The sequence below is a fragment of the Puma concolor genome, chromosome A2 (genome assembly GCF_028749965.1).
Source record: "Puma concolor isolate L17-30 chromosome A2, mPumCon1.1.hap2, whole genome shotgun sequence".
In the NCBI taxonomy this organism is placed as follows: Eukaryota; Metazoa; Chordata; class Mammalia; order Carnivora; family Felidae; genus Puma; species Puma concolor.
The window spans coordinates 85586419-85603097 of record NC_141668.1 but is presented as its reverse complement, the minus strand read 5'-3'; positions in this window follow the sequence as shown (position 1 = coordinate 85603097).

The window sequence follows — 16679 nt, the reverse complement described above, 5'->3', positions numbered from 1 at the left end:
AAAACCTTAAAATACCTAGAAATAAATCTAACCAAAGAGGTGAAAAATCTATACAAGGGCTTTATGTTTTTAAAGCTACTGTCTGCCTTTAAGGGATTTTCAGTGATGGGAAGAGGTAATAAAGGGAGAAGGGAGATCTGGCTTTATTGTAACCATTTGAAGATTTTTTTCTCCCAGTATATACACAAGATGGCTTCCCTGGTGTATATCAGATGTGGGGAGTGATACGCAGAGAAAATCTGAAATGTTAGGTGCCCTTTTTTCTGTCTTTTCTGTCTCCCTTCCTCCAGGTCAATTTCAGTCACGAAAGTAGTATTGAACTTTCCTGGCATGTCTTGAGTCAAACTACATAGTCTCAGATCTTCTCAGGCAGAGCTAATTCTAGATAGTAACGACATGAAATTATCATTTTAAAGTCTTTGCCCAAAAAAGCATAGGTCTCCAAGGAATGACAGCTAAGGAAACTCTGAAGCTTGTAGATCTGCCTATAAGCTACCTACTTAAGCGGTAGGTACTCTACCTACTTGAGTTCCCAAGGTCCAAGTAAAGACCCAGCAAAATCCTGAGAGCCCGGGTACATTTTATTTGGGTAATATTATTTCAAATTCATTATACTTTTAAGAAGCACATCTTGAATTAAAGCAAAATAGGAACTATTTGAGAAGTAAAACCACTCTATTCCTTTAATGGAGACTCTCTCCCACAGCCTCATTTCTTTTAGAATTTGTCATCCTTTTCATAAAGCTCTTCAAATTTGATATCCGCTTGCTGTATATTCAGCTGTATCTCTGTGTTATTCATACTAAACCAAGTGATTGTTCTTCCTATTACAAAAAATCCCTGATTGTGCATTTTGATATGGTCTGTTTGTCTGGAGGTTTCCAAGTAGTTCATGAGTATTATGAGCTTTATTTTTCTCATAAAGAGCAATTCCCAGCCTTCTCTAAGGTTTTCAACTAGAGCAATTAAAAAACTTTAACTTTTTTCACTCAATTTCATCTTACGTTGTTCCAATAAACCAAATGCATATTTCTCAAGCAGATAAAATGGCACGTATTCAGTGACTCCCACATCTGTATACCTGACCCAGGCCAGGGTCACTTCCCCTGAAAGCAATCCTCCACATCTGCAGGCACCCTGTGTGTTTCTCCATTTTTGTTTTGTCCAGATGTTTTATAATTGCCCTCATTCTCTCTCCTACAAAAGACCACCCCATGATATCAATTAAAAGCAATCTTCTGCTTGTATCAGTTCAGCCAACTTATGATAGGCAAAACCTCCTGGATGATGACAGGACCAGAATCTTCATCCAAGCTTAGAGATGGCAGATGATTTGGAAAGGCTTGATCAGTATGCACTTAACACAAGATGGAAAGCATGTTAGTTATCGTAAAGCAGTAAATGTAGAGGGGGGAGACACCTGGGTGGCTCAGTCGGTTAGGTGGTTAGGTGGTTGGGTGTCCAACTCTTGATCTCAGCTCAGGTCTTGATCTCAGGGTCATTAGTTCAAACCCTGAATTAGATTCCACCCTGGGCATGAAGACTGCTTAAACAAAAAGTATAGAGAAAATAAAGAGCTCCACACACTTTACAACTAATGGGAGGAGCATTACATTTTCATTCTTTTTAATACAATAAACATTTTAATCTGATTGAGACTATTAACTTCTGTTTAAACATGATATCACAAGGTTGTAATTTAGAGTTCAAAAATATAATTATTAGGTTTTTAAATACCTTAAATCATATTAAATGTACTAAAAATTAAGAAATATAAATATGTCTTACATACATTTAGTCCTAACCTGAGTTTTCCAGAGAGCAAACGTTAAGAGAAAAAAATTCCTTACAGGTCACTTATTTGGGAAGTGATCCTGGGGAGCAGAGATGGAGGGTAGAAGTGAGAATGGGCACCAGAGAAGCCCTTTTGATTACCTCCACATTGACTGATTACCAGCTTATCACAGAAATGGTATCTCCTCTTATTCACGGTCCCGCCCACACCAAAGAGGAGGGTATTCTACCAGATGTGTATACCAGAGGGTGGAAATCTTGGGGCCATCTTAGATTCCTGCCTACTACATTGAGCTAAACATAGAACTAAAATCCTGTATTGAACAGATAGAAAATTATATATTGAACAGCTCAATAGATTAAGATGAAATGGAAGACAAACATAATCATACAAGAAATACGTAAACATTTTAATTTCAGTTACATGATGTTTAAGGATAATTGCCTTATTTTTCACATGGATTGAAATATCTTGATGTTAAAAGTTGCCAAATAAATAAACTTTGAAAAAAAAAATTTAAAAAAAAATTAAAAAAAAAAAAAAAAGTTGCCAAAGAGCCATCCATTTTCAAGTCATGGAAAACCATATTGATTATAGACCTATTGGTCCAGGTAATCATTTAAAAAAAATACAATTTAAGCTATAGACATAATAGCAACATTATAAAAGCTGGAGGGAAATGAGAAAAGAAAAATATTAGGGTGTGAGGGTAGAGCACTCATGAGTTAAACTGTGCTCCTCCCCACTTCTGATATGTGAGGACATAGTGAGGAGTGAACCAGGAAGCAAGCTCTCAACAGATGCTGAATCTGTTGACATCCTGATCTCAGACCTACAGCGTCCAGAACTGTGAGAAGCAAATTTCTGTTGTTTATAAACCACCCAATCTATGGTGTTCTGGATAGCAGCTCCAACAGACTAAAGCATACACATTAAGGACGAAGACACTGAAGCTCATAAGTGAGGTCACACAGTTAGCAAGTGGTAGAGCTGGGGTTTGAACTCAAGGAGACTGCAACCTACATTGGCATTCTAGATCTTACATTTCTTGGCAGTGGGCTTAGTTGACTCTGATTACACAGTGTCATTTCCTTCAAAGACAGCAATCTAGGAGAGCAAGGAGGAAGTGAATAGCAGGATTTCTTTCACCTAATAGTCTATGATCCCTTCCAGGGTCCCACTGAGTGTACAGGCCTCTCCTACAAAAAGTTATGATTTACCCTCTAAGCTATAATCTCATAGATGTTTTCTCCTTTTCTTATTTATTTCATGTTATATTATTCAATAGTGTATTGAAAACACCTACCTTAATTATTACTACTTCAATTTTTTTTCTTCTGGAATCATTGCCCCATCTTGGAAAATTTCCAAATTTATATCAAAAATTAATGAGTGTATAAAGAGACATTCTTTTTATTCTATTTCACTTTGTTAGATCACCTGTTACTAGTTCAGTTCTGTTGGAGATCTCAAAGAACTATCATTCACACAAAGGAAAATGCACACATTAAAAAATATAATTCATGGGGCACCTGGGTGGCTCAGTTGGTTAAGCCACAGACTCTTGATTTCTGTTCAGGTCATGATCTCATGGTTTTGTGAGTTCAAGCCCCACATTGGGCTCTGTGCTGACAGTGCAGAGCCTGCGTGTGATTCTCTATCCCACTCTCTTCATCTTTCTCTAAATAAATAAATAAACTTTAAAAAAATAATTCATGATTTTCCACCATCCTTTGGTAAAATGGCCCTCAATTTTCCTCTTCTGCCATTCTTCTACTTCTCCATATACAGCCTTGTTTTTCCTTTTTAATCGGCAAACCCAAGGGAGTGAGTGGAAATTACATCTCTACTCTGAATAGAATATTTTTGCCCATCCCTACTCTTGAAAATAAAAGTGATAAAAGCAAACTATAAACTTTAACTTTTGTTATATCACTGTTTGCAAATTTATTTTTAAAATTATCCTTAAGTAAAAAAGTATAAATTATCGAATTATTTTAAAGTTAGCCTCTTAATCTTTCAGTAAATAATGATAAGGATGATGTATATGACTCGAATGAATCTAACCTCGGTTTTTTGTGTTTTTTTTTTTAACGTTTTTATTTATTTTTGAGACAGAGAGAGACAGAGCATGAAGGGGGGAGGGGCAGAGAGAGAAGGAGACACAGAATCGGAAGCAGGCTCCAGGCCCTGAGCCATCAGCCCAGAGCCCGGTGCAGGGCTTGAACTCACATACCGTGAGATCGTGACCTGAGCTGAAGTCGGACGCTTAACCGACTGCGCCACCCAGGCGCTGCGGTTTTTTGTTGTTTTAAGAGTACTTGGATCGAATTAGCTGAGTCTAGGAAATTGACCTTGCTTCACTTCCTATCCTACAGATTTATAGTTGTTACTAATTAATGTGATGGGTGGGAGTTGAGAAGATAGGAAAAACTTCATACTCAAATGTTAGTATTAAAATTTTCCTGGAAATAAGGACATGAGATCCACATGCCAAATGAATAAAATGTTGTTTTTTTTTTTTTTTTTTTTTTTTTTTTTTTTAATTTTTTTTTCAACATTTATTTATTTTTTGGGACAGAGAGAGACAGAGCATGAACGGGGGAGGGGCAGAGAGAGAGGGAGACACAGAATCGGAAACAGGCTCCAGGCTCTGAGCCATCAGCCCAGAGCCCAACGCGGGGCTCGAACTCACGGACCGCGAGATCGTGACCTGGCTGAAGTCGGACACTTAACCGACTGCGCCACCCAGGCGCCCCATGAATAAAATGTTTATTATAACAGCTCCCAAAATACTTAGATTAAAATAGCATATTATCTATTTTAAAGTAATGTGATTATTATAAAATTTAGAGGAATATTTTTGTGATTCAACTTAATCTGAATTGCTACTTAAGGGTTAATTTTCTCACCTTCATTTAGGTCGTTGTTACTCATTTATACATGTAGTTAGTGGAAACTGGTGTTAAATGAACTGAGTAAATTTTTTAAAGATCTTACTGGCTGTATTCAATGACTTAGGAATCAAACAACATCCAATTTAGTAGATGTAAGGAGCTTGGAGGAGCAGTACAAGATGACTTTTATGGGGAGAAAGGAATAGGAACAAGGAAGTCGTACTGGGCAAAAAGGCAAGTTGGTTATTGTAAAGTTACTTTAAGGGATGGCAGGGGTCTATCAGGAAGATTACCTAATTAGTGCTGATTGGGTGTCTCCTGATAGACTGATTTAAGATTCCATTTCTTGGAGAAGCCAATACTTTAAATCTTCTAAGTCTCAGTTTGGTGACAGAAGGCTTACCATAGTGAACTCCATTTTGGGCCCATTGTCTCATTTTAACACTAGATAAAAACACCAGGCACAGGTGAGTCAAATTCAAATTCAACTGATAATGATTGAGAACTCCAGTGATCAGGAAATGTAATGAACCCCCAGGATTTATTATCTTGTTCAAATTTCATGGAAATTTGGACGTAAGTACAACTATTCCCTTATAGTTGAGCAAAGTGTTTAAGAGAAGTTAAATTATGTACTGAAAGTTAAGTACATAATTTAAGTAACTAAATGATAGAACTAGGTTGGAACTTCGAGTGAAATTAAGTCATATGCTCATTTGGGTAGAGAGGAAAGAGAGCTCAAGGTATTAGAGATCATTTCAGCCTGTCTTGGTGGGGGAGAGGGGGGATGGAACCACCAAAGTCTTCGTAGAGAAGATGAGTTGGAGCAAGATTACTAGTTTCCTTGACAAAGGCTCATGGTACATTTACTAGAAGAGGAACGTAAAAGAAGGAGTAAGTCAGAAAGTAAAGATGATGTTTTGGGAAATTAATGGAGATATTGATTGGCATTTGGAATTAGCATTGCCTTATCTCTCCTCTTTATAGTCAGACTTAAAAAAAAATCGTCCGTGCTCATCGTCACCATTATCCTCTTATTACTCATGGGTTACCTGACTTTCAGCCACAGCACTTTGCTGACATGTCATCAGTGACATCAGTGTCCCTAAGTCCAATAGATATTTTTTAGGCTTCATCTTTGTTAACCTTTTTTCATATGTAAAACTATTGATAGCTCTTCTCCATTTTAGAAAAATTCTCCCAGGTTGTCCTGTCCCTGCACTCTCCCTGGTCTGAATCCTACTTTTATTTTTCTTCCCTTTTCACTCTGTTCTACAATCTGCTCCTCTTTGCCAAATAACGGTTAACAGTACCCCAGCTGTTTTTTATTTCTATTCTGTATCCTTGGACAACGTCATTTGTACCCACAGGTTCTGTTACTATTTCTTGATGCTTCACAAAGATACCTCTCTCTGGTCCAGACTGTTCCTCAAATTCATCATGTTCAACACTTTTTCACATACTCCCTCTTCCTTCCTCACAAACGGTTTTCTTAACCATTCCCTACCTTGGGAACTCACCACCGTCCCTAAAATTTTCTCTGTGCAACTGTCCACTAGCCCTACCACATCTCATAGTGCTGAATTAATGATCAAGGTCTATTGCTTTGACCTCCAGAATACATTATAAGTCTGTCTGCCATTTTATTCTCCACCTCTATTGTCCTAGGGTGGGTTATTCTCTCCCGTGGGAGCATTTTGAATAGCTTCCCACTCATGTGTGCAATGCAGTTTTCCTTCTTTTAGTCACTTTTCCACATCACAGCCAAGGTGAACTTTTCAAATTGTTACTCTTATCATAACATCCCATTTCTGAACAATCATTTTTCAAATAAAGACAAAATACCTTAATAATAAATACCTTAATGTATAAAAAGACTCCCTGCATAGTCCAATCTATGCAGATGGCCGCATCTGACTATATCACTGTTTATGCAATATGTGCTAATGAGATCATATTCACTGTTTTCATAACATATATTGCATTTATACTTATTATGTTATTAATTTGTGTAATGGCTTTCTCCCTCTATGTAGAACATGTGCTTATTTTTGCTCACTATTGTAGGCCCCTAATTTGACATAATGCCTGTGCTGTAACAGATGAGGAATACATATTTACTGAGTAAATAAATAAGTAAATAATTTGATAAATGTAAGATTAGAGATCATGCCTTTGTTATAGAATTTCCCTTGAGATACCTCGCTTATCTCCCTTATTAGAAGAGTTGGCTTTGAAAGTAGACACTAATCTAATCCACTCACATTTCCCTTAAATATCTAAGCTGGAACACAGTTTAAGTGTTTTGTTAATATTTAAACTGAAAGAAAATATATAAGTGGAAATCAAAATTCAAATCAATGTTCTCTTTTTGATGTTTTAAGCAATATTCTTCCTACTCCTTGATAAGAATCAGAAATTCATGGGTGTTCTTCAAAGGAACAGAATCCAAGTGGGAACCTCTGAATATACATTTTTAAGTAGTTATCTCTGATATTAGAAGGCAAGTTTGAGAAATATCAATTTAACATTGTTAATATATTTATATTGATAATAGATGTAGTAATGAGAAAAAAACAATGACATCATTCACATGTCTTTTTTTTAAGTTTATTTATTTTGAGAGACACAGCATGAGTAGGGGAAGGGCAGAGAGAGGGAGAGAGAGAATCCCAAGCAGACTCCACACTGTCAGTACAGAGCCCAACATGAGGCTCAAACCCATGAACGATGAGATCATGACCTGAGCCAAAATCAAGAGTTGGAAGCTCAACAAACTGAGCCACCCAGGCACCCCTTATTCACACATGTCTTAAGAAAAAAAAATACATTCTTCTATTTTTCCTACCTCTTCTTTTCCCCATCTATACATTCATATTGATGTAGCCCCAAATCAATATTTATTTATAATAGACTTGCAAATTGTGTCTTATTTTTCCTGAATTATAAGTATACTTGAGATTTCATGTGTCAGTTTTTTTGCTACAGGCAGGAACACATTTGTCCTCCTGAATGATAAAGGAATTATTACTTATGTCTCCAGGTTGGGGATACATTACTTAAGATTGGATGCTGATAGCATGGTTGTACTTAATGTGTAATTTATTGTAATCCTTAATGGTGCAATTATGTCTCATACATTTTACTGTATATTCTTTTGGGAAATCTCTATCTAAGTGCTAACATTTTTCTAAGTTCAACTGTGTGGGTTAAATTGTCTGGAAAATAGCTAGGCTGAGAAGGCCATGTTAAGATTATTACAGTAGCACTTTAGTGAAAAATTAGAGTGTCAAGGAAGAGTTGTACTCAGATGAGTGACCTCATATTGATTTTAAACAAAGGGACAAGTGGTTTCCTAGGGGAAAGAGAGAAAGGATCTTGTCTTTGGCTCAGCATTTTCAAATGATAATAAATCAGATCAATGACATTCTAATGGTTTCAGTTTTGGAACAGTCAAGATTTCTGCTAGGGTCGGATCAGGGTTTCAGAATTAGGGTTCCATAACTTAAAGATTGCTATTAAATATACTTCAAAGTGTCAGAATGAAAGTCAAGGCCCTGCAAAATTCCAGGAGCCTCTCCTTATTCAGGGCTTTTTGTTTTTTAAAGAAAATGCTACACAAACTAGTATCTATGCTACATTCAGAAAAAAAAGCAGTGCTGAATCCCAGCCCAAAAGCATTATCTACAAGATGCCTTCTCAATGTGCACAACATGGCTCCCTGTCCTGCTACTTGGACTTGGTCAATTATCAGTCCTGCTTTTTACTGTATTGAAGTCAGTTCCCCATGTATGTGGTCTAAGGGAACATAAATAGTACCCTTATTTCATTGAAATTTAGTTTCTGACCACATCACCTTATGTTAAACAAAACTGAAAACTGGGAAGTAAGAAGAGAACTTTGCCTCAAAAACCTGTCACAAAATCCATGCAATAATGTTACTGCTGTTAATTTATTATCTAATATTGCCCAGACTGTATTGTAGTGTTGTATTGTATTGTAGTGTTGTATCCAACACTAGCTACAAAAATAGGGATTCCAAAAGGGAATCCTTACACTGTGCTTCCTCAAAAATATACAGCATTAAAGAAATGTTTAACTTGATTTAACCTTGTATGTTAAAGGTTTGTCTGACAAAGCTCACCCTTCAATCCTTGCTTTTACTGATGTTGTCCCATGTAGGGAACTGTTCTATTAATTTGAAAGTATCTTGGTAACAGAGACCTCATATTAAACTTTAATGATTTCACAGAAGCTTTCAAAGTGACAATTTACAGTAGTTCTTTGTTAAAAATTCAATTAATGAATGGGTCAGTGGATAGATAGATGGATGGAAGGATAAGCAAGTAAATAATAAAAACTCTTTGCCCTAGCATAATGAATGTAACATAGATATAGTAAAGATGAAATAAAGGTTGCTAAAGTCAGATGCTACCAGCAAGATGAACGAATATTTGCAAAATATACATATATAGAGAAAAATCCTCTAATATCCTTTTAATCAATGTAGTACCCTTTTAGAGGGCCTTTCTTCCAAATCTCTTCCTCTTTTACTTCCACTTTCCTTCAATCCCTTCCTCCTACCCAACTAGGTTCTCTGTTACACTATGAACCCTCTTCATATTTCTGAATACAACATTACAATTGCAGGTTAAATTTTCTGCTCCTTTGATTAATAATCAATAATCTCTAACATGGATCAAGCCTTTTTTCTATACATTCCACATGTACTGTCTCATTTATTCCTAGGTTCTTGCCTGTAGCTACTGTTATTCTCATTTTATGGGTGTAGAAACTGAGGAGTAAATGACCTTACTCCAGGGTATACAATTAATCAGTGAGAGAGTGGAGATACCAGCCCAGACACCTAACTGAAGGACCCTTACTTGGTACTGCTCTTTTCAATTTATATCCTCTTCCCGCTAGAGAGGTTTCTCTTGTGTGTTTCTCTTTAAAGCCAAAGGTATTTTTGCCAGGTTACTCATCTTAGCCTCTCACATGTATGAGTCCCTGTGACCTGTGACAATGAATGAAATAAAACCCACATGCCTAAATGAAACTAAGGCTATTGTTGCATTACAATATAGTAATTATTGTTCATCATAACAATGATGGGATATTAGGGAAAGAATAAAATATGTTGAATATATTCTATCTCAAAAGACAGAATAGTCTATAGTGCAGTTAAATAACTCATTATGGTTTAAGATACCTGGGTTTGAAAGGACCAAATACTCTCGTGATTTGAAAACACCCTATTTAGTAAGAAATCTCCCATATAGACAGATGATAATGTCCTTTACATTCCAGATGGCACAGTTTTATCATATTCTGCTTTTACAACTTGTGTATCAAAACAGAGCTTTTTCCGTTCAAAATTCATACTCAGCTATACTATTCCTGCTCTCCTTGTTGGAATAATAATAAAATATGGCCCTGTATGAGTTACTTGATGGAACAGTTTAAAACTGCAACATGTTTCCAATATAGTTCTAACACCCCTATTCAGCTGATGGTTGTAGATTAATGTCACAATCAGTACGTGGATGTTTGATATGCCAATCTCCTGGGTTTGGAGAACTTGTAAAATGCTCTGGGCTCAGCTGGGCATTGTGTTGTCATACCTCACAAAGGTAATATAAACAGATACCTGCTGAGCCTCTGCTGAGAAGGGGTTTCAAGATAGGCCACTCCTGAAGTAAGACTCCATTTAACTTACAAGCGAAAAAAGACTTCCAAAGTGAAAAGTGAAAATATTTTCTTCAGAAGGTAAATAACACCTTTTATAGACTACTATATGATCTTCAGAAAGTCAAATTGTGTACATTCACCATTCACACTGTGTGAGTCTAATAAATTGCAAAGCTGGTTTTAACACAGTCTGTCCATTATGCACGAGAGAAGATCTGCCCCTTCAAATGTCTAAAAATTGAAATTTAGGCTAGTTATATTTTGAGAATTGAAACACAATTGAAAGATAGCAGAGAGCACATGCACAGTAAGTCCACTGAATCTTTTTAAAAGCTTTTTATCGAATTTTTTAATCAAGAAAAGGTCTGTGAAGAGTGCCTGGGTAGCTCAGTCAGTTAAGCGTATGACTTTGGTTCAGGTCATGATCTCTTCATTTGTGAGTTTGAGCCCCGCGTCAGGCTCTGTGCTGACAGCTCAGAGCCTGGAGCCTACTTCGGATTCTTGTCTCCCTCTCTCTCCTCCTCCCTGCTTGTGCTCTGTCTCTTTGTCTCTCAAAAATAAATAAATGTTAAAAAATATTTTTTAAAAAGCACTGTGAATTGTATAAGAAAATTTACACCCCTAACTGGTTGGACTTTGACTCATAATTGAAAGAACGACTAAGTAACTGGGAGGTTTCATTAGTTTAAAAAACACTTTTTAAACTGTGTTTAGCAAAGGTGTTTTAGGTTTTCATGAAGCATGAGATGATATAGGCAATTATAGTCAGCAACTTGCCTCCATGTTTTATATCAAGAAGATAAGATTATTGAAATTTGCTAGATTTGATGAGTTTATAAATTTAAGAAAGGACAATAAAAGAAACCTAAAAATTTTGTGATTATACACCCCCTACACACGATTAATGGAAATGATGTAATTCCTAAATCTATATCAAAGACCACAATTGCTAAACTTAATGGAGAATAAGCCTTTATGGATTTTTGACTGGCATCTATCTCAAACAACTAAATATACGTATAAACACCTCAGTGAAGGAAATATTTTTTACATAAAGATATGTTAAAATGTGAGAAACTTAAAAGAAAAAATAAGTTCAAGTTGTAGAAAATATACAAATAAGAGTGTCACTATTATCTACTTGGATTTATAGCCATTAAAGGGTAATTTATTCATGAACTCTGCAAGTTATATTGTAAATTTTAAGATATAAACATTTTCCAAAGCTCTATAATAGAACTTTGGGCACATGATTTGTACTCTTTCAAAATGTTACAGATAGGGTCATTTTTAGTGAAGATGGTATTAGCTTTAAAAGTTATTGATACTTGGTGAAAATAGGATTTATGTTTGTAAAGTGATTATGTACATATGCAGTTTCAGAGTCTGTCCCCCCCCCCCTTTTTTTTTAATGATCCCATTTTCTTTTTATTTTTTTTTAAGTTTATTTACTTAGAAACAGAGAGACAGCATGAGTTGGGGAGGCGCAGAGAGAGAATCCCAAACAAGTTTTGCACTGTGAGCACAGAGCCCAACTTGGGACTCGAACTCACAAACCATGAGATCATGATCTGGGCCAAAATCAAGAGTTGAATGCTTAACCGAACTAAGTCACCCATGTGCCTGGAGTCTGTCCCGTTTTTAAGGTGACAGAGTTGCTTTTACAAAGCTTAAAGATAGTTTTTTTTTAAGAATATAAAGACATTAGTAGTAAATCTAAGCAGGTTACCCTCTAATTAGTATAAAGATAGCATAAAAAGTTTTGAAATGAAATGTCTAAAGATTCTAAAGATTGGTTCTTTTATTACTGTGTTGTTCCTTTATTACTGTTCTAAGGACAGCGCTTCGTATGACATAATTCTATCTGTACAAGCTGGTACACCAGAGAAATGCTCACATTTTAAGGTTTGTTTTGGAATGAATGTGTTGTTACAAGCCTTTGTGATAATGCTACTATTCATTATCCAAAGCCTCAAAAAATATATTTGACTTACATGCCTGCTCCAGATCACCAGTCTTGTTTCAAGCTTTCTGAGATAATCTAGACAAGTTTCTTTTATATATATTCTAAAAGAATAAATATAAATCATATATATATATATATATATATATGCATACACACACACACAGAAACAGGGAGAGGGGGAGAAACACACACACACACACATATATATATATATATATATATATATATATATATATATATATATACATATATACATATATATGTACATATGTACACATAAATTCATATATACATATATATGTATATATACATACACACAGAGAAACAGGGAGAGAGAAAATCCCAAGCAGGCAGTGTGGAGCCCAATTCAGGGCTCAAACTCATGAGCCATGAGAGCATGACCTGAGCCAAAATCAAGAGTCTTAACGGACTATGCCAACCAGGCTCCCCATATATAGGTTTGTTTTTACTAAGGCATCAGTGTGACAACAAAGGCAAGAGTGATGTTGCTTTCTTTTCAAATGTCTTTAGGATGGTACTATTATTTCTTAGAATAGTGATGGGTATGACTTCCTCTCTAGAAGTTTGTATCATTCCTATTGATACCAATAAGACATGGTAAATAGCTTTGAGAAAACAGAGATTGCTGACATATTCATTTGTTACACATAACAGCCTCATTTGGAATATAAAGTAAATAGGTAAAGATTTACTGACTGGAAACTTTACCAAATGCATTCAAGAATTTTTTTAGGTCTGAATTAGGTAGAAAATAAATGATGTTTTTTTAGTTTCAATACATCATTGTATTTAGACTTTTTTTTTATTATTCCTTGCTACCACACCAAGAATGTTAAGACAGAGCTGTGAACTTAAAAAAATTTGTTAAGTTTATTCACTTCAAGAGAGACAGAGAGAGCAAGTGGTGGAGGGGCAGAGAGGGAGGGAGAGAGAGAATCCCAAGCAGGCTCCACATCATTAGTGCACAGCCCCACGTGGGGCTCGAACCCATAAAACATGAGACCATGACCTGAGCTGAAACCAAGAGCCAGACTTAACGAACTAAACCACCCAGGCACCCCACGCTGTGACCTTCAAAACAAACAGAAATACATGCACAAGGTGTAAACAGAACATACATATAACTGTGGTTTTTTTTTTTAATTTTTTTTTTAACGTTTATTTATTTCTGAGACAGAGAGAGACAGAGCATGAACGGGGGAGGGTCAGAAAGAGGGAGACACAGAATCTGAAACAGGCTCCAGGCTCTGAGCTGTCAGCACAGAGCCCGATGCGGGGCTTGAACTCACGGACCGCAAGATCATGACCTGAGCCAAAGTCGGCTGCTTAACCAACTGAGCCACCCAGGCGCCCTACAACTGTGTTTATCTCAACGTGGGTTACAAATGGAGAGAAGGAGGAATATTCTAGGAAGGAGCACATTTGTGAGTGGATTTAGATTGAAGAATGGTAAGATGGGACTTGACAGGTAAAAACGTACCTGGCTATGGAGAATGTAGAAAGCAAAATGGAGTCTCTCAGGTCAAGCAGAGGCCTGTGTCCAGCAATGACACAAGCAGTTAAAGGTACTGCACTAGGAGATATCGCCGGGACCAGCATCAGCTGACACCCCAGAACTGGTAACAGGCAGAACCAGAGGAGGTCTGCAGGGACCCAAGACAGATGAAATCCCTTTCGAAGGGGGAGGACTTTTGCAGCAAACTGCCAGACTCCTCAGACCTGACTCCTCTGTGTCTGACCACTTAAAAAAGACAACTGTGCTGAAATCTCTGCTTGACTCATTTCTGAATGCAAATGAGAGCCTTCACTGCTTGAACAAAATAAGCAGTAAGCGCAGAGAGCTGACCCAGCCCAGACAGAAGCCTTATCTCAACTGTGCACCCACAGACTGACTTGGTGTTTGGTTCGTTAACTTCCTGCACCCTTCTTTCATCTTGTTTGCTGGGCGGTTGGTCTTCTGTCCTGCTCTGCGTGCCAGGTAAGAAGCCAAGTTTAATCACATGGTGAAATGTCATTGAGTTGGGAATCCTGAACCTGCTTTATAATTGTGAGTAACTTTGCTTTATGAGTGAATAAAGCTGACCCTGTGGAAAGACACATCTCGTGTGTGCACCTTCATAGCGTGCTCATGACAGACAGTTTAAGTAGCGGTCCCAGATATCTCTGCAAGAGAGAGACTTGGACTCCACAAGGGATAGTGATGATGGAAAAAAGCAGGCAATTAAAGAAATACTTAGCATGCAGAATGAGTAAAACTTGAGAGTAATGTGAGAAGGGAATTAGACAAGAGAAAACAGAAAGGTAAAGCCTGAAGTGTTCTGAGGAGAAATAGATTCGGTGATTTTAAATTTAATTAAACTCATTAAATCATGAGTTTAATTTTAAAAGTGTTGAGTTTTATTTGTATATGTCCCAAGAGGCAGTTAAGATACACAAGCACAGGTATGGAAAAGCCCTATATGGGCTCTACCTTTAGGGAACTTACAGAAAGATGGGAAAACAAATGTAAATGAAATAATTACACAAATATTTCATTGTATATTGCAATATGTCATAAAGAGTAAGTGTATTATAAGGAGCTATAAAAATACAAAGTAGGTGTACTTCTGAGGTCTGGGAACCCCTGTCTGAAGAGGTAAACTCTTGATTTGAGATTTAAGGAATAATGTAGAAGCTAGTAAGGCACGAAGCAGGAGGGGGGCAGTTCTGACAATGAAACAGCAAATGTTACGGATGTACTATGTGAGGGATTTGGCCATGTACCCAGAGCCCTACAAGTTAACCTGAAGCTTTATTTTAGCATGAGAACAATCTCAGCTTCCAGGAGTTTTTTTTTTTTTTTAAATTAATTATTACTTTTAAGCAATCAACCATGCAGGGAAGGTGGTCCTAGATAGGACAGGGATGTTGGAGTTTGGTACATTTCCATTTTAGACTGAGAGGTAATTATGGGAAATATGAACTTATTTATTAATTTATTAATTATCCCATTACCTGTAATATGTGTGAGATACTATGGGGAGGAGTGAGTGTTATATTTTTAAAAATCATCTTTATCACTATAATTTGAGGGATAATTTATATAGTTACCCATTTTAAGTGCATAATTCAAAAATTTGCTATTTTGCCAAGTTGTTGCATTATCTTTAATCAAATTTTTATACATTAATCAGTACAATTTTCCTCCCAGTATGGCAAAGGACTCTTATCAGCCTGAACAGTGAAATGTTGCCCTTGTGAAGCCTTTTACTAGGGCCAATGTTAGATGCTTGATTCATCTACCCCGGCAACAAATAGCAATTCTATGCCCTCAACTGAAAACTGAAAAGTAGGGGTGCCTGGATGGCTCAGTCAGTTGAGCATTGGACTCTTGGTTTCTGTGTGGTCACAACAGAATTTATTGATTAAGCTTGCTGTGTTATACGGTGACAATTTGTGGCACCCCAAATGATTACAACAGTAACATCACAGGTCACTGATCACAGGTCATCGCAACAAATATAGTAATGAAAATGTTTGAAATATTGCCAGAATTACCAAAATGTGACAGAGACATGAAGTGGCAGACGCTGTTGGAAAAATGGCCCCGAAAGACTTGCTTGAGAGGGGGGTCAAACCTTGACAGGCCTTCAATTTATAGACAAAGGATACTACAAAGCACAGTAAAGCAAAGTGCAGGGAGACAAGATGTGCCTGCATATAAATGTACATCAATATTTTTTTTTTCAACGTTTATTTATTTTTGGGACAGAGACAGAGCATGAGCGGGGGAGGGGCAGAGAGAGAGGGAAACACAGAATCGGAAACAGGCTCCAGGCTCTGAGCCATCAGCCCAGAGCCTGACGCGGGGCTCGAACTCACGGACCGCGAGATCATGACCTGGCTGAAGTCGGACGCTTAACCGACTGCGCCACCCAGGCGCCCCTAGTATTTTTAATGTAATAAAATATTCAGATTCTAATTGGGTAGGGCACATAATCACAGCATGGGTCATCTTTATCTTTGGCATTCTGCATGCGGTGCATTTCATGCCTAACTTTCTTATGCAAGTCCAGTCACCTGGTATGTTCTCCAGTGTAAGCCTTTTAATATGTTGAAGTAGAAATAGTCACCCCTGGTTCTGATATTATAATGGCATGTCACATGTGGCCATTTTTCTTTTTCAAAAAAGAAAACACAGCAATATCCACTGAAAAGAATGTTTTCAATCACATATATGTGCAAGGTTTAGTTCCAATCTGATGAATTTAGAAAAGATGAATGTCTCTCAAATAATCACTTTGCTTATAGGTCTCATTTATTCTTTGTT